Raw genomic sequence first — 24195 nt, forward strand, 5'->3', positions numbered from 1 at the left:
GATGTTTTTACCGCTTCGTTTAAGAAGCTTCAATCGTGCGAAGGGAGACAGAAAGAGAGAGAGAGAGAGAGAGAGAGAGAGAGAGAGAGAGACTGATTAAAAAAAGAATAAAAAGAGGAAGCACGCCCTTTGAAAAATTCTGTTAGAGAATTTGATGAACGGTTATCGCTTAACGTGTTAGCTCGTGGCGAATACCTGCAATTACATTTTCTTGATCCTTACAATAGGATTTGGAACGAAACCTCAGGCAGGGCGTGAGTAAGTGAAGAGGAATGAGTGTTCTTTGAAACGAATTAACTGTAAACACGATACGAATTACATTTGGCAGATTGTATTTCACTCTCAGCCCAGTGCGCTTCTGTAACTGTTTGTGAAAGGGAGATGGAACTTGTTTTTTTGTCAGGGTATAAAAAAGAGAGAGCGCGAAATGGTAATACCGAAAGAGTACGACGGAAAAGAGCGATTTCATTGGGGGTGAGTGTGGTAGTTTGAAACGCTTGTTCTGTCGTGCCGAGGGATTTGGCGTATCAGTAAACATTTATATACACAACAAACTAAAATGCGCTTAGTGCAATCGCCGGGAACAATAGTAAACCAGTTACTGAAAGTGAATTACTCGTAGCGTGCACGGTCTGTTTTAAACAACGGGAAACGTTATTTCGTGTTACTGGATTATAATTTAACATGCGAAGTGTGGAGAAATTATTTATTAACCTGATATATTAACCCTGAACTTTCGCCCGGAATAACAAACGAAATTTTGCCGCGCGACAATGCAATCGCATCCGGCATTTTAGCGGAGCTTGTAATCCATTGCTGTCAATCATAACAAGTGCATGTTTCGCTACAAATGAACTCAAAGTGCTGTTTACTGCACATTTAACGTCAAGCGAAAGAATTAGTTTAATTATCCCAAAACTGTGTCACAAGCGATCACATTCATTCTGTAATTTTAGTAAATGTTATTTCTTGTATTTGTTGACAATATTTAGAAGCATATTCGATTTGTAAGTTCAAACGTCTTTTTCTTGGTCGAATATAACTTAGCAAGAAAAATGCATCTAGATATAAATAAAATATTTATGTGCTTGCTGTGGAAAGAAGCCACACCAACAAACACGTGTTTAGAAACAATTTACGAGGAATTTCATATGAATACGTATTCTACGAATATCATATTGATCGTCTCCATAGAATACATCAAATTCTTTAGCTTCGAAAGACATGAAATAAGAAAAAAAGAAACTCCTAAGTCATAAACATAGGTGCTTATACTGCACTCTTTGTTAAGCATAAACTACGAAAATATTAATAGAACATAAACTTAAGTATGTAGGAGAAGTAATTCAGACTAATGAAGGGGGGAAAAGAAGCTGTCAGAGCAAGATTACGAAAGAAGGACTTAACATTTCACTTAACGAAATACAATTATAGTAAAATGGTCATTCTCAAGCAATGCAAAAATTTGTTGTTGGAAGATAGCAATTTTGCCAGCATCTACATACTAATCGGATTAGTAGGACAAAATTAAGAAATTAGGAAAAAAGAAGGAAGATTTTCAGTTTGAGGATGGTGCTCACTTTTCGTCTCTTTTAGATTCTTAATGTATATTATTATGGATATTTGGTTATGTCCAGATAAATGCAAATTCTCCTTGTTCAAACAAAAGCAGACTTCGGTTAATTTATTTTCTGCCAAAAACGTATAAATAAATTGAAACTTACAATATACCCAATTTCGAGTGTAAAAATTATTAACACAAGAATATATACCTTCCTATCACATAGTTAAATTTATGTGGCTTTATGGCATTAGCAGTACCGCTGATATTTCCTTCAGTTTTTCATCTGCAATTAATCAGGCTTTTCCGAAATTAGATTATATATATTTACCAAAACTGAAATGAAGTTATTGTTTTTTCCCTTTTTGTTAACATAAGATTACGCTAGTGCCGTATCTCATTCCTTGATGGCATTACAGATTTGTTGTTTTATTCCTTAACTGCCATCTGTCATGTTAGAGTAATAGTTTTCGAAAATGCTAGGCAAAGAATTATCAATCAATGTTGACAGGAGAATATAAAACGGTGAAAAGCAAAAATTTCGTTTTAATTTTGGTAAATATATTTACCATTACATTGAAAACTCTTGATTAACTGCAGTTGACAAACTGAAGCAATAAGCTGTGTTGCTAATGTCAATCACTCATATAACTATCAGTGTATGAAACTATTGTAGTCATTCTTCTGTTAATAATATTACAAATAAAAATAGTATAATTCCCTAAGTTGTATATGCTGTCGTGATAAATTCGTTTTACAGAAAACATATCACCTCTGACGACGGTGAAACTTCACTGAAAGACGTTTAGGGATACGACAGAAAATACATGAATTCTCTGACGATGGTGAAACATGTTCGCGTATTGAACCATAAGTACTGGTGTTTGCTACAGGCAGACACAGAATTCAGTTGTTATATAGGAAGGAAAAAGAAATTGTGGTTCAAATGGCTCTGAGCACTATGGGACTTAACTGCTGTGGTTATCAGTCCCCTAGAACTTAGAACTACTTAAACCTAACTAACCTTAGGATATCACACACATCCATGCCCGAGGCAGGATTCGAACCTGCGACCGTAGCAGTCCCGCGGTTCCGGACTGCGCGCCTAGAACCACTAGACCACCGCGGCCGGCAAGAAATTGTGAGGAAGATCTTAGGAAACAGCACAATGGTAGAAACGTTTAAATTAGGAAATTACACAGAAATATGTCATGTAGAAATTACGAAGACTAATGTTGTAGTGCAGGGTTCTGCGGAATATTGGTGTTTCATGGGAAGCGAGTAAGTGCTCCGCAAAAAAAACTATTAATAATATGGCGTTTTATCATTGATATTTTGATGGTGTTAATTATTTTTTTAAAATTTTATTATGATGTCATTTTTTTAATTACGATTTAAAACTGAAATAATCACTGAATAAAACCAGCATTTCTTATTTAAAAAAATAACTCACAAAATAAACAGGGTGTTCCATCGAAGCATTCTCTCAGTGTTCCATAAGAGGAAATGTTTGCCAACGCCTGTTCTAGGGGCACATACATATAAGGAATCCTACCAGGCACGTCAAAAATTGTGGAACATTTTCAAAAATTAAAAAGGAAAAACTAATTGGCTTCGCAAAGTGCATGGAAGATCAAGAAGAGATTGATGAAAATAAGCAAGAAATTAAAGCTAGAACAAACTATAGAGACAAAACTAAAAGACAAAGAAGTTTCCATATTAAACAATTCTAATAAGATGGGGAATAAAATGGGCAGTGGGAAAGAGGAATGGAGAAGTAAGAGGTAAATGAGCATTGGAGAAAACGTAAGACTAATTTATTGGGTTAAGCGTGGTACTTCCCTGGCGTGAAAGAAGAACAGACCATTACACTTGTGTATAGCTTCCTCCAATGCACGACAACAAAAACGGCTGCATTTGGACTGCCGATGAACTGCACTGCATATTGTTAAGCTCTGAATCGCGTTTCTACACTATCCTAAATGACCGTAGTTGGTGTGTATGGTAGCGACCTGCGGAGTGCCCCCATCCTTCAAAAGTTTTAGATAAGCATAGTTGTGTTACATCGTGCTGTGGACAGCCATTGGGTATGACTTCTGATTACTGCTCAGATTGACTGGAAAATCTGTCGACACAACAGTACATATGGGCATCCTGCATCTTCATGTTTTACTTCTCAGTAGAGGTACCATCTGCCAACAGGACAAAACTCATGTATGTGTGACCCGTGTGTGTCTGTGAACTTGAAAAAAGCCTATTTGTGCCATCAGCTGTACAATTTTATGTTTATTTTCTACCGGTTTCTATTGTTATAGTCATCTTTAAGAAGAAATTTGTAATATACAAAACGGACTATAGAATATACACAAGCATCATCTATACATATATTGTTTCTCAACCTTCCCTTCTACAATAACCTATGAAACCTTCCCTTTGGATTTCTATCTCTTGCTTAATAATAACAAATGAAATTCTCCCTTTGAAATTAATTCTCTTTCTCAAGCTTCACATACAAATTTAATTGACTCTTATTAAAAGTGATTTTCTGATTATTTCGACGGAACATAAAATTTGTCGTCGTCGTGGCCCTCAGTCGTTACCTGCAATAACCAAAAACTGTTCTTCACATTTTTTACTGTTACTGGATCGCCATCTGACTGCTACACCGAACTGCGACATGAATGTACTTACTCTGGTTTACTATACTCTTTTAGCTGCTGGTGGGCTCTCATAATAAGTGGCTGTATTTATTACCAAAGCTGACGTTATTCTTTAATAGCACAGCTGACGTTATTCTTTAATTAATTTGTCTGAAGTTACGTAATTCATAGTTAAACTTTTTCTTGACAACAATAAAATTTTGCAAAATTTTACGTTGATGGTTTTCGGGATGGATTACAATCAGTAATGCAATACTGCTGGCAAAAATTAATTATATTCTGAATGAAATGATTTTACAGACGTTCACATGGGACTTACTTTTACAATAATCTTACAACTAGAATTGCGCAAACATACCTTCAGTAGTCGTGAGTTTCTCAAAAAATTAATTCAATAATATTAGTTTCTCTTATGATAATAGCTGATGTCTCTGTACATCCGTTTATAATCTCTTGTAAATCATAGCTAGCGGCTGGCAGGCATACCGCTCCTCTCAACCTCTCGTTTCTGACTTGCTACCGACTGGCTTCACATCTCGCTTACTACTGACTTCCTACTAACGCTAAAGTGCGGTCTCTCCCGCTAACAATGCTTTCTGGTGCAGACAATCCCTGCTACCATTGCAAAATGTATCAATGCGCGGTCTTTCCCGCTCTTTTCTTAACATGTATCCATACGCTGTCTCTCTCGCCCTTTTTAAAATTATATCAATGTGCGGTCTCCCTTGCCAACAATATTTTGGTGCAGATATTCCCTGCTACCACAATTATTTCCAACATGACAAATATTAATTATTCATACTTAATCCTATTAATAAAATTTAAACATCTTTCATAAATTGTGGTTTGACAATAGACAATAGAAATATACACATCTTACAATCATAGCAAATGGAGGATTTGAAAAAGGTGATTTTTAAACTATAATACTTACTCATTGTACATTGACATGTGCTAGCGTAAGCTGTCGCCAGCACACCAGTTGCCAAAGATGTAACAGGAAGATCGATAATAGGCGCTGGAGCAAGTGCGCCTATCACGATAGAGGCCAAAGACAGACTCGCAAGCAACGCGCCGACAACGCCACCTCGACCACTCGTATTTAGATAGCCGCCGCAGACTGGGGGGCTCAGTCTCTGTCACTAGCACAGTCAGTCACTACGTCAGTCACTACCTCAGCCACTCAGTCATTGGCAGGCTAACTCGCGCTCCAAGTTGGCGTCTGTCAATACATTGCGACCAGATTAGTGTACGTAATAGAACTGCACCAGCAATGAAGCTAACTTGGACTAATATTGAAGAACTTGTACCACAAAATATGGACGTTGTTAAAGTAGCACTTTCTGTTTATGTAAGTAAAGAACCCTGTTAATACATGTGTGCAGTTTTGTTGTAGTAAGAGGATACTCACCATCAGACAACATCCTCTCTCTTGATTCCTCTGGAACAAGACCCAACACGAGGGGTCGACTGTAAATTTTCGTCTTATGTCATACAAATGCTGAACATACATACATCTCATAATAGGCTAACACAGTCGACATAAATGGGCTGTGCCTTGGCACAATTACAGTAGCACATATTTGGTGATAACTCCACACTTAATAACTGGCACATTACAATTATCAAAGGTATAGATACTATGTGACAGTCAAAGATATCAAATTGGAATACACACACAGTACCGATGCCTAAGAGGTTACAAATGTACTTTGGCCTAGCCAAAGATTACAGCAACAGAAATACAGAGATAATATTACGTCCTTTCTCTGAATAGCCCAAAAAAATATAACCTGTTATAATGTGGTATACCGACTTTAGTGTTACGTAAATTAAAAAGAAGATATTTATCTGCACTACACGTTGTAAAAAAACTCAATTCAAAGGATTGTAAGGGAGAAGAACATTAAACAATGTTATACTATCTGCTAAATGCAGACGATGCCATTACGTATGTAGATTAAAAAAAGACAATAAAAATGTGAGAAACGCTGTAGCCACGTGTAGAAACCAACCTTTTAACCTGTTCATTCTTTCAGTTGTATTGAAGTAACAACCAAATCTTGTTAAAGTTCTGTGTGGCCCTTGTGGGAACTGTTATCTGACAGTCAAAGCTCTACAGAAATATCTCATTTTGACAAATGTGGACAAGTGGTCATACCTCGTGGCATATCTGGCTAGATGTTATGAGATCGAAACTGGTAGATAACAAACATAAAGTTGCGCAGATAATGGTAGAACCACGCTTTTCCCAAATTGTTTAACAACTATGGACAATCACCTACGAAAATCTCTATGGCTGTCTCCATGATGTTGAGAAATTACAGCGGCCAGCAAAATAACCACATCTCTCCAGGATAGAACATGTGTGGCATCAGCTTCACAGCCTGTATCCTGGATTTCAAGGACGAATTACAACAGTTATGGATCATCGTGCCTCAGGAGAGGCTACCAAACCGATTCAGTGCATGTATCCACACTAAAGGTGATGCAATGTCATACTGATAAGTGGGCTCATGCTCCCAAGATCTTATCTTGTAATCACTGAAATAACATCACATACCCTCTCATCATATTAAGATCCTGTTCAGTTCATGCTTCGCTTCTGGGTGTCTAATTTTTATTGTGAGCTATTCCATCTCGACTGATATAATGCCTAAGTAGTCCACTTTTGCTGATTTCATTGCAGGTTAAACTAATGAATAAATATGTGTAAAATTATATTCACAGGTTTCTTTTGTAGCTGGGTTTAATTTGGGTTCGATCGCTGATCAGCCCAAGACCACAAAATTTGTTTTCATTCGACCGCAACTTTTACATCCAAAGCAATAGTAGCAACCATGCAGACTTGCTAGTTGATGCATTTATACATACCTAGAATAAGAATTCTTAAGTTATCCATAATCTACAGACAAAATTATGTGCTATAAAACGTTTGTAGATGACGCAATAATATTTCTCAGTGGTCCAAATGAAGAGCTAAAAAGTCATGCAGGTGAAGTGAATAAAATGCATCCTATATCAGATGTACAGTTCAGCATCAGACAACTGAAGAAATTAATTTCCTCGATATCACTATTTCCAGCTACAGTAACAGGCATGCTTAACAAATACATAGAAAACCCACTGCCACTTATGTCGTCATTAACACTACCTCATGCCACCAGAACCACAAAAAAACTACTTTCTTCAGGTTTTATACTCCCCATCAGTGAAACAGATACATACACAGATGCCATTACGCATGTAGATTAAAAAAGACAATAAAATGTGAGTGACGTCGTAGTCAGGTGTAGAAACCAACCGTTTAATCTGTTCATTCTTTCAATGGTATTAAAGTGGCAATCAAATCTTAATACATACAGTACATACACAGAAATATACTTAAATTTATAGTTCAAAAATAATGGAAGCAACACCTCCCCCGCAAAAACCTTAGTTGAAAAAAACTAAAGTAAACTTAAGCATCCACAATCACCATTACAAGATAAGAAAGGAAGGCAAAAACTTGTCAGTCTTACATTTCTTGGGAAAGTGTCATACAAACTTGCGAATATTTTCATATCATTTAACATAAAAATATCTTCTACACAGACAATAAAGTGCAAAAAGAAAAGATATCGTGTCTCTCTTCTACACACTGCTGAAAAACCATTACTGTCAGATCGTCTTGAAGAGTTAGCATATACATTCACCTCAAGAAATCCTTAACGAACAAACAGAACCGGGGCAGAACTCCAAGACATCCTGGTACCAAAGCACCATATACATCCTCCTCCATAAATTTCACTCCTGGAAATTGAAATAAGAACACCGTGAATTCATTGTCCCAGGTAGGGGAAACTTTATTGACACATTTCTGGGGTCAGATACATCACATGATCACACTGACAGAACCACAGGCACATAGACACAGGCAACAGAGCATGCACAATGTCGGCACTAGTACAGTGTATATCCACCTTTCGCAGCAATGCAGGCTGCTATTCTCCCATGGAGACGATCGTAGAGATGCTGGATGTAGTCCTGTGGAACGGCTTGCCATGCCATTTCCACCTGGCGCCTCAGTTGGACCAGCGTTCGTGCTGGACGTGCAGACCGCGTGAGACGACGCTTCATCCAGTCCCAAACATGCTCAATGGGAGACAGATCCGGAGATCTTGCTGGCCAGGGTAGTTGACTTACACCTTCTAGAGCACGTTGGTTGGCACGGGGTACACGCGGACGTGCATTGTCCTGTTGGAACAGCAAGTTTCCTTGCCGGTCTAGGAATGGTAGAACGATGGGTTCGATGACGGTTTGGATGTACCGTGCACTATTCAGTGTCCCCTCGACGATCACCAGAGGCGTACGGCCAGTGTAGGAGATCGCTCCCCACACCATGATGCCGGGTGTTGGCTCTGTGTGCCTCGGTCGTATGCAGTCCTGATTGTGGCGCTCACCTGCACGGCGCCAAACACGCATACGACCATCATTGGCACCAAGGCAGAAGCGACTCTCATCGCTGAAGACGACACGTCTCCATTCGTCCCTCCATTCACGCCTGTCGCGACACCACTGGAGGCGGGCTGCACGATGTTGCGGCGTGAGCGGAAGACGGCCTAACGGTGTGCGGGACCGTAGCCCAGCTTCATGGAGACGATTGCGAATGGTCTTCGCCGATACCCCAGGAGCAACAGTGTCCCTAATTTGCTGGGAAGTGGCGGTGCGGTCCCCTACGGCACTGCGTAGGATCCTACGGTCTTGACGTGCATCCGTGCGTCGCTGCGGTCCGGTCCCAGGTCGACGGGCACGTGCACCTTCCGCCGACCACTGGCGACAACATCGATGTACTGTGGAGACCTCACGCCCCACGTGTTGAGCAATTCGGCGGTACGTCCACCCGGCCTCCCGCATGCCCACTATACGCCCTCGCTCAAAGTCCGTCAACTGCACATACGGTTCACGTCCACGCTGTCGCGGCATGCTACCAGTGTTAAAGACTGCGATGGAGCTCCGTATGCCACGGCAAACTGGCTGACACTGACGGCGGCGGTGCACAAATGCTGCGCAGCTAGCGCCATTCGACGGCCAACACCGCGGTTCCTGGTGTGTCCGCTGTGCCGTGCGTGTGATCATTGCTTGTACAGCCCTCTCGCAGTGTCCGGAGCAAGTATGGTGGGTCTGACACACCGGTGTCAATGTGTTCTTTTTTCCATTTCCAGGAGTGTATATTCTCTTAGTCGTGTAACAACTGTAGCTCTGTTACTCATTCACTTTTTAGTTACAAAGTAAATATTTTACACTCTTACTCGTAAGACAACTATGGCATGCTGTAACTCATTCAGTCTTCAACTAGAGGGTTGGAACTTAAATAGGGGCAACTACTTATTCACAACCGATAAAAAAGAGTTACATATTTGCACCTATTACTGTCCTTCAAAGTAGCCACCAGCGTTGTGTAGAACCCGTTGCCAGCGATGTGGAAGGCGTAGGATACCGTTAGCAGAGCCTGATCTGTTGATGGTGCGATCGGAACGATCTAAACTTATGGTTATTCTTGTGTACGACTGTGATGGTGTTATCGTAACGCATTATGTTCCTGCACAGCAGACCGTCCCTGCACAGTATTACTGTTCGTTTTTGGAGCTTCACCTGCGACCAGCTTTGTGAAAGAAGCGGCGACACTTTCTGCCCAACCCACCCATCATTTTGCACGACAATGCGCGGGCGCATACAGCGCAAGCTGTGGCTGCTCTGTTCGGTCGATGGGACTGGGAAGTACTGCACCATCCACCATACTTATCGAACTGAAGTCCTTGTGACTTTGATTTGATTCCGAAGACGAAGGAACCATGTTGTGGCATTCGCTTCAGGACTGTTCCAGAGATTCGACAGGCAGTAGACTACTCCATTAGCAGCATCAACAGAACAGGCTGCGCTAACGGTATACTACGCCTTCCACATCACTGGCAACGGGGTCTACACAGCGCTGGTGACTGCTTTGAAGGATGGTAACTGGTGCAAACATGTAATTCTTTTGTATCGGTTGTGAATAAATAGTTGCCACTATTTAAGTTACAACCCTCGTACATAACAAATATTTCGCTCTTTGTGTTTGTCTGTTGTGTACCTTTTTAAATCCGCATTGCATGTATGATGCCAACATAAAATCATACCTGCAGCTACCAAGATTCACTTAAATATACACTCATGAGCCAGAACAATAAGACAACTTCGCACCGCGAGTTTTTATTTTGGCCGGGCGTGCTGATGGCACGTGACGCGCTAAGAGAAGTATAGGAGCGGAGTAGAGACAATCAGGGAGTCATTTTAACGACGATAAGTGGCGCAGATTAGGAAATCCGTCTCCTTAAGCGACTTTGGCAAAATGCAGAGTGTTGTGGCCCAGTGTCTGGGAGTGAGTACCTGGTCACCTATTCACGTGCTACAGCCGTCAGCATCTGAGGTGACAGGAAGTTGGGCGTCCATTTCTCATCACAGAATATAGGGATCGCTGGCTTGATCGCTCTCTAAAGCAAGATACGCGGCGGTCTGCCTGCTGCCGCAGGCACAAGTGTTCTGAAACGCACCAGTCAGCGCACAACCTACATAGGTGGGAATGATCATCAAAATAAAATAAGAGAAATCAGAGCTCGAACAAAAAGGTTTAGGTGTTCGTTTTTCCCGCTCGCTGTTCGGGAGTGGAATAGTAGAGAGATAGTATGATTGTGGTTCGATGAACCCTCTGCCAAGCACTTAAATGTGAATTGCAGAGTAGTCATGTAGATGTAGAAAATTGGACATGGTGTCCCGAAGCGGAGGACCCCTACGTGCTCCCATGTTGACCAACAACATCGTAAATTACGATTACAGTGGGCATTACATCATCGAGATTGGACGATGGATGAATGGAATCGTGTCTCTTGATCGGATGAACCCCGTTTCTTGTCGAACCAGGTCGATGGTAGCGTCCAAACACGCCGTCATCCAAACGAATGGCTGCGCACCATGAAAGGAGCCCAGTGGGAGCAGTGTTGTGTTATGGGGGACATTCACTGGGGCTTCCATGGGACCTCAGGTAGCAATCGAAGGGACCATGACTGCATAAATATTATAAGGGACCATCTGCAACCCCTTATGCTTCATGTCTTCTTCAACATCGATGGCACCTTCCAACAGCATCACTGTCTGTGTCACAAGGTCAGAGTCGTGCTGCAGTGGTTTGACGAACATGATAGTGAGTTCACGTTGACGTCTTGACCATCAATCCAAATAAACATCACTGTGTGACCTGCACGTGTAAGTCTTGTGCCGCAAACCCCCGGAACCATTCCATGTATCCGTCGAATCCATGGTCCACAGAATCAGTGTGGCATTGCGTTCCGAAGGTGGACCAACACGCTTTCAAGTAGGTAGTCATTACTGTTTTTGCTCATGAACAGAGTATTCGCTATTACTAAACTTGCTACAGAACTCAATTAGCCTTTCTCCTCTCTTATCCCTTGTCCCTAGCCCATATTCTCATATTCTCCTGAACCTTTTCTTCTACTCCTTCCCCTACAACTGCATTCCAGTCACCCATGACTATTAGATTTTGATATCCCTTTACATACTGTATACCCCTTTCAGTATCCTGATACACTTTCTCTACCGCTTCATCTTCAGCTTGCGACGTCGGCATGTATACCGGAACTATCGTCCTGAACTGTTCGCAGTAACACACTCTCTGCCCCACCTTCCTATTCATAACGAATCCAACTACTGTTACACTATTTTCTGCTACTGTTGATATTACCCTAAACTCATCTGACCAGAAATCCTTGTCTTCTTTCCACTTCACTGACTCCTATTATATCTACACTCATGATCATGAATTAAGGATAGTTGCAGAATGTGGTGTCACACAACATGGCACTACACAAAAGTGTTGATAATAGCAAAGGCAAATAGGAACACATACGACACAGATCTGTAAGCCCACGGTATTGGTGATAAGGTGAGAAAACCGTCCCGAAACACATGTGCTACAAAACGCCACTGTTTCCTGCGCATGTACCCCGACATCAATATGGGATATGATCACCATGCACACGTAAACAGGCCGCACAACGGGTTGTCATACTCTGAATCAGGTGGTCGAGCAGCTGCTGGGTTATAGCCACCCCTTCTTGTACCCGTGAGTGTCGGAGCTCCTGAACTGTCGTTAAGGTTTGAACACGTTCAGTGATACGTCAACCATGCCAAACGTGCTCCATGGGGCTTAGGTCTGGAGAACAGGCAGGCCACTCCATTCGCCTGATATCTTCTGTTTCGAGGTACTCCTCTACGATGGCAGCTCGGTGAGGCCGTGCATTATCATCCGTCAGGAGGAAAGTGGGACCCACTGCACCCCTCAAGACATACTGGTGCAAAATGACGCCCCGATACACCTGACCTGTTGAAGTTCCTCTCAAACACACGCAGTGGTGTACGTGGCCCAATCATAATCCCGTCACACACCATCAAACCACGACCTTCATACAGGTCCTTTCCAAGGACATTAAGGGACTGGTATCTGGTTTCTGGTTCACTTCAGATGAAAACTCGGCGAGAATCACTCTTCAAACTATACCTGGACTCGTAAGTGAACATAACCTGGGACCGCTGTTCCAATGACCATGTACTGTGTACTTGACGCCAGGCTTCACAGGCTCTTCTGTGACCAGGGGTCAGTGTAATGCACCTTGCAGGTCTCTGGGCGAATGAACCATGTCCGTGCAGTCGTCTGTAGACTCTGTATCTGGAGACAACTGTTCCAGTGGCTGCGGTAAGGTCCCGAGCAGTATTCTGTGGCCGTCTGCGGGCGCTGATGGTGAAATATCTGTTTTCTTGTGGTGTTGACACTGTGAACGTCCCGTACTGTAGCGCCTGGACACGTTCCCTGTCTGCTGGAATCGTTCCATAATCTTGAGACCACACTTTGTGGCACACAGAGGGCCCATGCTGCGACCTGCTGTGTTTGACCAGGCTCCCGTTGCCCTAGTATTCTACCGCTCATAACGCCATTAGCACGTGTTCTTAGAGCCATTTTCAACACACAGTCACTATTAGCACGTCTGAATGCACACTAACCCTCTGCACCGTTCTCTGACATGCACCAACACACCTCTGCGTATGTGGACCGCTGCCAGCGCCACCGTGCGACGACCGCAGGTTAAATGCACCGCATGGTCATACCCCGAGGTGATTTAAACCCGCAAACCGCCCACCAGAGCGTTGTTTCACCATGTATCAGCATTATCCTTAATTTATGAGCGTGAGTGTAGATTGAGGCTTTGCATTTCCTTTTCAGATTTCCTAGTTTTCCTACCATGTTCAAGCTTGTGACGTTCTGCGTCCCGACTCATGAACGTTATCCTTTCATTGATTATTGATTCTTTTTCTCGTGGTCACTTCTCGATTGCCAATGGAGAGATCTCCACGACACTGCATTAAAGACACACAACTTGCATACACCAAACATGTGGCCTGGAATTGAAGAAGTGTCATAGTGACCTCTCTATTGGACCACTGCTAGTGACAAGTAATGGAAGTGAATTTATGTGCACACTATGTGAACCAAGGTACCCGGACAGCGCCATGTAATGTGTAATTGCCCGCTAGATGTTACGAGAGGTTGGCCTGCCAGTGTGAAAGGAGGCAGGGAGTATTCTGTTGTTGGTAGATAAGAGGTAATAGCAGAATTAGTCGATCAAGAGAACTCAGTGACTTCATCGATCGTGGACTAGTCGCGGGATGTCGCCTGAGTAAAAAATCAATCAGGAACATTTCAACCCTTCTAAAAGCTTTGCAAGTCCAATGTTGGTGAAGTGGAAACTCGAAGGAACAACCACAAGTAAAACCAGATCAGACAGACTTTATGTACTGAGACACATGACCTGTCGAACATTGCGGAAGGTTGTTGTAAAAAATCACATGAAATCAGAGGAGTGGATGACTGGAAACGAGAGTTTCGCAGGTACGAATCAAGCTGTACCTTGCTGCAATCCGATGGAATATTTGGTTTCTGCGAATGCCTGGAGAAAGTTACTTCATCTGCATCTACATCTGCATCTACATGGATACTCTGCAAATCACATTCAAGTGCTTGGCAGAGGGTTCACCGAACCACCACCATAATTCTCTATTATTCCAATCTCATATAGCGCGTGCAAAGAATAAACACCTATATGTTTCCGTACGAGCTCTGATTTCCTTTGTTTTATCGTGGCGATCGTTCCTCCCTATGTAGGTCGGCGTCAACAAAATGTTTTCGCATTCGGAGGAGAAGGTGACGTCACGTGTAGTGCCAAGAGTGAAACAGGGAGAATTTGGTTTTATGGCGTGGTGATGGTGTTCGTGGTTAGCGCGTGGTCTCCCTATTCTGCTCATGAAAACACCATGTGCGTAAGGATATCAAAATTTTTACAGTATTGTGTGCTGCGTACAACAGAGAAATATTTCATCACGACAAGGCACCACGTCATAAAGTAGCACGTATGTGGGCAGTTTTTTGTTGACAAGAACACTCCTGAAATGGACTAGTCGGCACAGAGTCCCCGTCTGAACCCAATGGATGCTTTAGAACGCTCCAGACCCCAGCATCCACCGTCACTAGCTTCCGTGGTTTCAGTTCTTGAAGCAGAAAGGGCTGCCTTTCCTCAGCACACACTCAGACACCTCATTGAAAGTGTTTCCAGCAGAGCTGAAGTAGTTATGAAGGCCAAGGTTGGACACACACCATATTGATGTCCACTACAGTGCGTGCGGATACTTCTGAGCAGATGTGCTAAAGTAGCAACGCCAAAAGGTAGTAAGAATTCAAACAATGAAGGTTTTCACGACCTTATGTTTCAGCTGCTGATAATTTTTCCTGGTTGTATGGTCGTGGTCCATGGAATTCTTCTATTCCTGACGTTTCGTCCAAGGCTACGTTGGACATCTTCGGAGGTGCTCCTGGTTGTGTTGAGAGTTGCCGACTGACGCCTCGGGCGTCGAAGAGCGACCTAAATACCGTGGGAAGTGGGCGTGGTCTGGATTTCTCGTGATAGCAGAGATAAACCAAGTCAAAAGTAAAAATTTTTATTTAATATTACTTTGAGCTTTTCCTCATTACAGAGGCTTATCTCCAACATAATAATTTCCTTGGAAATTACAATACAAGCCATAAACGTTCTTAAACTATATTTTCAAATTATTCCTCCAGATGTTTCGATCTTGTGTGTCCTCTTCCTCTGCGCCCATTCTCCTCATTTTGGAGCCAGGTGGTCATAGGTCGTCCACTTCTTCTACTCTCCTCCGGTTCGCACTCCAGTATCAGTTTTGGTATTCTGGTTTTCTCCATTCGTCGTACATGCAGGTACCACTGTAATTTCTTCCTATCCATTACGCCATATATTCTTTCTTTTATTTCCATTCTACCCCCCATGAACCATGGACCTTGCCGTTGGTGGGGAGGCTTGCGTGTCTCAGCGATACAGATAGCCGTACCGTAGGTGCAACCACAACGGAGGGGTATCTGTTGAGAGGCCAGACAAACGTGTGGTTCCTGAAGAGGGGCAGCAACCTTTTCAGTAGTTGCAGTGGCAACAGTCTGGATGATTGACTGATCTGGCTTTGCAACATTAACCAAAACGGCCTTGTTGTGCTGGTACTGCGAACGGCTGAAAGCAAGGGGAAACTACAGCCGTAATTTTTCCCGAGGACATCCAGCTTTACTGTATGATTAAATGATGTTGGCGTCCTCTTGGGTAAAATATTCCGGAGGTGAAATAGTCCCCCATTCTGAACTCCGGGCGGGGACTACTCAGGAGGACGTCGTTATCAGGAGAAAGAAAACTGGCGTTCTACGGATCGGAGCGTGGAATGTCAGATCCCTTAATCGGGCAGGTAGGTTAGAAAATTTGAAAAGGGAAATGGATAGGTTAAAGTTAGATATAGTGGGAATTAGTGAAGTTCGGTGGCAGGAGGAACAAGGCCTTTGGTCAGGTGAATACAGGGTTATAAACACAAAATCAAATAGGGTTAATGCAGGAGTAGGTTTAATAATGAATAAAAAAAAATAGGAGTGCGGGTAAGCTACTACAAACAGCATAGTGAACGCATTATTGTCGCCAAGACAGACTCGAAGCCCATGCCTACTACAGTAGTACAAGTTTATATGCCAACTAGCTCTGCAGATGATGAAGAAATTGATGAAATGTACGATGAGATAAAAGAAATTATTCAAGTAGTGAAGAGAGACGAAAATTTAATAGTCATGGGTGACTGGAATTCGTCAGTAGAAAAAGCGAGAGAAGGAAACATAGTAGGTGATTATGGATTGGGGCTAAGAAATGAAAGACGAAGCCGTCTGGTAGAATTTTGCACAGAGCGTAACTTAATCATAGCTAACACTTGGTTCAAGAATCATAAAACAAGGTTGTATACATGGAAGAATCCTGGAGATACTAAAAGGTATCAGATAGAGTATATAATGGTAAGACAGAGATTTAGGAATCAGGTTTTAAACTGTAGGACATTTCCAGGGGCAGATGTGGACTCTGACCACAATCTATTGGCTATGACCTGTAGGTTAAAACTGAAGAAACTGCAAAAAGGTGGGAACTTAAGGACATGGGATCTGGATAAGCTGAAAGAACGAGAGGTTGTACAGAGTTTCAAGGAGAGCATAAGGGAACAATTGACAGGAATGGGGGAAAGAGACACAGTAGAAGAAGAATGGGTAGCTCTGAGGGATGAAGTAGTGAAGGCAGCAGAGGATAAAGTAGGTAACAAGACGAGGAATGCTAGAAACCCTTGGGTAACAGAAGAAATATTGAATTTAATTGATGAAAGGAGAAAATATAAAAATGCAGTAAATGAAGCAGGCAAAAAGGAATACAAACGTCTCAAAAATGAAATCCACAGGAAGTGCAAAATGGCTAAGCACAGATGGCTAGAGGAGAAATGTAAGGATGTAGAAGCTTATCTCACTAGGGGTAAGATAGATACTGCCTACAGGAAAATTAAAGAGACCTTTGGAGAGAAGAGAACAACGTGTATGAATATCAAGAGCTCAGATGGCAACCCAGTTCTAAGCAAAGAAGGGAAGGCAGAGAGGTGGAAGGAGCATGTAAAAGGTTTATACAAGGGCGATGTACTTGAAGACAATATTATGGAAATGGAAGAGGATGTAGATGAAGACGAGATGGGAGATACGATATTGCGTGAAGAGTTTGACAGAGCACTGAAAGACCTGAGTGGAAACAAGGCCAGCGGAGTAGACAACATTCCATTAGAACTACTGACGGACTTGGGAGAGCCAGTCATGACAAACTCTACCAGCTGGTGAGCAAGATGTATGAGACCGGCGAAATACCCTCAGACTTCAAGAAGAATATAATAATTCCAACCCCAAAGAAAGCAGGTGGTGACAGATGTGAAAATTACCGAACTATCAGTTTAATAAGTCACAGCTGCAAAATACTAACGCAAATTCTTTACATACGAATGGAAAAACTGGTAGATGCGGACTTCGGGGAGGATCAGTTTGGATTCCGTAGAAATGTTGGAACACGTGAGGCAATACTGACCTTACGACTTATCTTAGAAGAAAGATTAAGGAAAGGCAAACCTACGTTTATAGCATTCGTAGACTTGGAGAAAGCTTTTGACGATGTTGACTGGAATACTCTCTTTCAAATTCTAAAGGTGGCAGTGGTAAAATACAGGGAGCGAAAGGCTATTTACAATTTGTACAGAAACCTGATGGCAGTCATAAGAGTCGAGGGGCATGAAAGGGAAGCAGTGGTTGGGAAAGGTGTGAGACAGGGTTGTAGCCTCTCCCTGATGTTATTCAATCTGTATATTTAGCAAGCAGTAAAGGAAACAAAAGAAAAGTTTGGAGTAGGTATTAAAATTCATGGAGAAGAAGTAAAAAATTGAGGTTCGCCGATGACATTGTAATTGTGTCAGAGACGGCAAAGGACTTGGAAGAGCAGTTGAACGGAATGGACAGTGTCTTGAAAGGAGGATATAAGATGAACATCAACAAAAGCAAAACGAGGATAATGGAATGTAGTCAAATTAAATCGCGTGATGCTGAGGGAATTAGATTAGGAAATGAGACACTTAAAGTAGTAAAGGAGTTTTCCTATTTGGGGAGCAAAATAACTGATGATGGTCGAAGTAGAGAGGATATAAAATGTAGACTGGCAAGGAAAGCGTTTCTGAAGAAGAGAAATTTGTTAACATCGAATATAGCTTTATGTATCAGAAAGTCGTTTCTGAAAGTATTTGTTTGGAGTGTAGCCATGTATGGAAGTGAAACATGGACGATAACTAGTTTGGACAAGAAGAGAATAGTAGCTTTCGAAATGTGGTGCTACAGAAGAATGCTGAAGATTAGATGGGTAGAACTAATGAGGAAGTATTGAATAGAATTGGGGAGAAGAGGAGTTTGTGGCACAACTTGACCAGTAGAAGGCATCGGTTGGTAGGACATGTTCTGAGGCATCAAGGGAACACAAATTCAGCATTGGAGGGCAGCGTGGAGGGTAAAAATTGTAGAGGGAGACCAAGAGATGAATACAGTACGCAGATTCAGAAGGATGTAGGTTGCAGTAGTTACTGGGAGATGAAGAAGCTTGCACAGGATAGAGTAGCATGGAGAGCTGCATCAAACCAGTCTCAGGACTGAAGACCACAACAACAACAACAACATTTCCATTCTCCCTATTATTTCGGTGTTCCTTATCTTTTCTTCCCTGGAGATTCTTGCCGATCTTATCCAGAAGTCCATCTATAGAGCTTGTAATTTATTAATGTGCTTTATGTTAATTGTCCAGGTCTCCGTTCCATACCGAACCACACTCTCTAATATGGATTTGTATATTATTTTTTTAGTTCTGCTCATTACATTCCTGCTCCATAAGACTGAGTTAAGCAACCCAACGACCCTCAGCCCGCTACTAATTCTTTTATTGATTTCTGACTATGATTTTCCCTCGATTTCTAAAATGGATCCCAAATAACAGTAAGTGTTTATCTTTTTGATTTTCTTTCCTTCAATGTATAGCTCATCTGAATCATTAGCCAAGTATTCCCTTTTTTGGTAATTAATCTTCAAACCCCACGCTTTTGTATGCTACTGCTAGTATATTGCACAAATAGTTAGGATCCTCCCCATCTTGTGCTACAACTACTTGATCATCAGCAAACAATAAATGATGTAGGTAAACTCCATCTCTTATTTCTAATCCCATACTATTACATTTACGAGACCATGTTCTAAGGCTGATATCTATATAGATTTTAAGTAATGATGGTGACATGGGACAGCCCTGTAAAAGGCCTTTGCTTGTTCCAAATTCCTGTGAAAGTTTATTACCAACTTTCACTTGGCAAATGTTATCTTTATACATCTGTTGTATTATTTTAATCATGGAAGGGTTTATGTTTGCCATGTGTAGTGTTCTCCAAAGTAATTTTCTTGGAACAGTATCATACGCTTTTTCTAGACCTATGAAAATTTTTTTAATATCGATTATAGTACGTCAAAGATAAAAACTTCTCATCGATTCTTTAGTGCCACAGTCCATATGTCACTGGGTTTCATGCCTTCTTCTTTTCTGTTAAAATTATCCCCATGTTTATGTATTTCGATGGCTTCTCTATACAACCGTAGATAATACACTCCTGGAAATGTAAAAAAATAACACATTGACACCGGTGTGTCAGACGCACCATACTTGCTCCGGACACTGCGAGAGGGCTGTACAAGCAATGATCACACGCACGGCACAGCGGACACACCAGGAACCGCGGTGTTGGCCGTCGAATGGCGCTAGCTGCGCAGCATTTGTGCACCGCCGCCGTCAGTGTCAGCCAGTTTGCCGTGGCATACGGAGCTCCATCGCAGTCTTTAACACTGGTAGCATGCCGCGACAGCGTGGACGTGAACCGCATGTGCAGTTGACGGACTTTGAGCGAGGGCGTATAGTGGGCATGCGGGAGGCCGGGTGGACGTACCGCCGAATTGCTCAACACGTGGGGTGTGAGGTCTCCACAGTACATCGATGTTGTCGCCAGTGGTCGGCGGAAGGTGCACGTGCCCGTCGACCTGGGACCGGACCGCAGCGACGCACGGATGCACGCCAAGACCGTAGGATCCTACGCAGTGCCGTAGGGGACCGTACCGCCATTTCCCAGCAAATTAGGGACACTGTTGCTCCTGGGGTATCGGCGAGGACCATTCGCAACCGTCTCCATGAAGCTGGGCTACGGTCCCGCACACCGTTAGGCCGTCTTCCGCTCACGCCCCAACATCGTGCAGCCCGCCTCCAGTGGTGTCGCGACAGACGTGAATAGAGGGACGATTGGAGACGTGTCGTCTTCAGCGATGAGAGTCGCTTCTGCTTTGGTGCCAATGATGGTCGTATGCGTGTTTGGCGCCGTGCAGGTGAGCGCCACAATCAGGACTGCATACGACCGAGGCACACAGGACCAACACCCGACATCATGGTGTGGGGAGCGATCTCCTACACTGGCCGTACACCTCTGGTGATCGTCGAGGGGACACTGAATAGTGCACGGTACATCCAAACCGTCATCGAACCCATCGTTCTACCATTCCTAGACCGGCAAGGGAACTTGCTGTTACAACAGGACAATGCGCGTCCGCATGTATCCCGTGCCACCCAACGTGCTCTAGAAGGCGTAAGTCAACTACCCTGGCCAGCAAGATCTCCGGATCTGTCTCCCATTGAGCATGTTTGGGACTGGATGAAGCGTCGTCTCACGCGGTCTGCACGTCCAGCACGAACGCTGGTCCAACTGAGGCGCCAGGTGGAAACGGCATGGCAAGCCGTTCCACAGGACTACATCCAGCATCTCTACGATCGTCTCCATGGGAGAATAGCAGCCTGCATTGCTGCGAAAGGTGGATATACACTGTACTAGTGCCGACATTGTGCATGCTCTGTTGCCTGTGTCTATGTGCCTGTGGTTCTGTCAGTGTGATCATGTGATGTATCTGACCCCAGGAATGTGTCAATAAAGTTTCCCCTTCCTGGGGCAATGAATTCACGGTGTTCTTATTTCAATTTCCAGGAGTGTAGTTCGTCATAGTACATAAATTTCACCTGATTGAAGAGCGTGTTCCACCACAGCTGATTTGTCTGTTTTCCCTAGTCGGCAAAGACCTTTACGTTTCTTCAACCGTGTATTCACACTTCTCTTTGTAGTTGGACCTTGCCACACGTACACGACTTTCGACTCGTTAGAAGGCAAGACTCAGCACGATCAGGAGCACCTCCGAAGATGTCCAACGTAGCTTTGGACGAAACGTCAGTGACTGAAGAGTTCCTTGGACCACGGCCATACAACCCGGAAAAATTCTCAGTAGTAAGAATTTTCAGAACGACCTTCAAAGAAATGATGAATGGTGCAGGCTCTAGCTGTGGACCCTGAACATAAATAAATGTAACATATTGCGCATACATAGGGAAAGAAATCCACTACCGTACAGTTACACTACTGATGACAAACAGCTGAAGACAGCGTCTGCTGTAACATATCTATCCAGAGCGACGTTAAGTGGAATGACCACATAAAACAGATAGTGGGAAAAGCGGACACCAAAATCTTAAGGAAATGTAACTTATCCACGAAAGAAATGGCTTATAAGGCCCTTGTTCGCCTGGTTCTTGAGTATTGTTCATCTATCTGGGATCCCTATCAGGTAGGACAGATAGAGAAGATCCACCGAAGAGCGGCGCGTTTCGTAACGAGATCGTTTACCTGGCAAGATAGTGTTACAGAGGTGCTAAACAAGCTCCACAGGCAGACGTTACAAGAGAGGCATTGTGCATCACGAAGAGAATTACTACTGAAATTTCGGGGCAGAACTCTTTAGTAGCCGGACAACATATTACTATCCCCCACAAATACCTCGCGTATTGATCACGAGGAGAAAATCAGAGGCGATACAGACACTTACCAACAATCATTCATCCCACGCACTATTCGCGAGTGGAACAGGGATGGAGGGATCAGATAGTGGTACCGAAAGTACCCTCTACCACACACCGTTAGGTGGCTTGCGGAGTGTTATTTAGATGTAGATGTAGTGTATGTACTTATCCGTAGATGTATTCAGCGCAGCAACACTGCTCGACGAGGGAGACATGGTAGGAGAAAGGAATTCTTGTGTTTGGATTTCGTGATAAATGGCTACTCAGGCAAAGAGGTAAGTGCGGCACTGCATCCTAAAGCACCAACAAAGGAAACCAACTAGATTTAGTTCCCTGCCATTCCTAGAAATAGTTATAAGGCGGAGCAGTAGAATATTAAGAAGACACGTCACTGGAACAGCATTTATATGAAAGGTGGGTGAGTATTTGAACGCTAGGAAGCACCTACGCCCGCCTCGCACAGAAGGAATACACAAAATCACTTGCACACCCGGTCTTGAGTAAATAGGAACTACAATACGATCCATAATCGCCCGCGTTCAGTATCACAAAGAAACTGTCGTCTGGAAAACATGGATAATCGACCGTACCAGACCATACACAGTGGCCGGAGTGTTACAAAATTCGTTTCTGCGATACTGTGATTTTTTCAGTATCCAGTCATAGTTATATCAGAAGGTACAGAGTGACCACGGAAATTAAAAAAAAGTCACTAAGAGAGCTTTAATACAAAAGACAACGGTCTGAAATTATACAAGTGATGAGCCGTATTGCTACATAACATTGCACAATAGGTATAAAACAAAGCATAGAGTCTGAATCAAACGCATTTTTCAGTCAAGAGGGCAATGCGCGATGCCTTCAATCACCATCGTAGCACAATATTGTCAAGTGACTTTAGCAAAACTCAAATAAGTTTTGGTCCTGTGTAAAGGCTGTTAGTGGCACCAAAGTTAGTATCCAGTCACTCATGGAGGACACTGGAATTGAAGTTGAGAGTATCAAAACAAAAGTTTTCGAATGTTGCTTAACAAAGAAAAACCTAGGAGTATTGCCCGAACTTGTTTCTCGTACAACCGAAAATATAAGTAAAATAGATATTAGCGTCCTTGTGGCCGAGAAGCAACTATAATCAGCATCTGTTCAGACACTCCTTAATGGACACTTTATGACGGCTGATATCTTTAAAACTGAACAAAGCCCCAGGGCCCGATGGAATACCTATCAGATTCTGCTCCCAAATTTCAGCTGAGGTAGCCCTTCTGTTAACTTTAAACACGTCATACATGTCTACGAGAATGTTAGCACGAATGATCCACCAAATTTCCGTCCAGTTTCCTTGACGTATATGAATTGTAGTGTCTTAGAACATTATGAGGTATTTTGAAGAGAATGACCTAAATGACAAAAGGCATGGCTTTCGAAAGCATCGATAATTCGATCATGTGAAACTCAGCTCGCGTTTTTTTTATATGACATACTGAAAATCATGGATCAAGACAGTCAGCTAGATGCAGTATTTCTCGATATCCGATAAGTACTTGACACAGTAAACACTTACACTTATAACCAAAAGTACAATCATATGGGGTATCACACGAAATATGTGAGTGGACTGAAGATTTCGTGGTAGGGAGGCTGCAGCATGTAGTCTTGGATGGAGTGTCATGGTCAAATGTGGAAGAAACCGAGTGTGTCCATGGAAGTGTGTTCAAAACTTTGCTGTTCATATTGTATGTTAATGATGGAACTTTTTATAGTGGCAAATATTTGTTCACTGCTCGTACAAAGTAGATACTTGTTTCAAAGTTTTACTGACCTTCAAAGTAGTCACCAGCACTGTGTATAACCCGTTGCCGGCGATGTGGAAGTCGTAGGATACTCTTAGCAGGGCCAGTTGTGTTTACAGTTCGAGCGGCGCGGTCTATTGCCTGTCTCTCTAAGCTGGTCGTAGGTTGTGTTTCAAACATGAATAGCATAGAGACAGAAGTGATGACACTTTCTGCAGGACCTGACCATC

This window comes from Schistocerca gregaria, chromosome 9, assembly GCF_023897955.1.
Source record: "Schistocerca gregaria isolate iqSchGreg1 chromosome 9, iqSchGreg1.2, whole genome shotgun sequence".
In the NCBI taxonomy this organism is placed as follows: domain Eukaryota; kingdom Metazoa; phylum Arthropoda; class Insecta; order Orthoptera; family Acrididae; genus Schistocerca; species Schistocerca gregaria.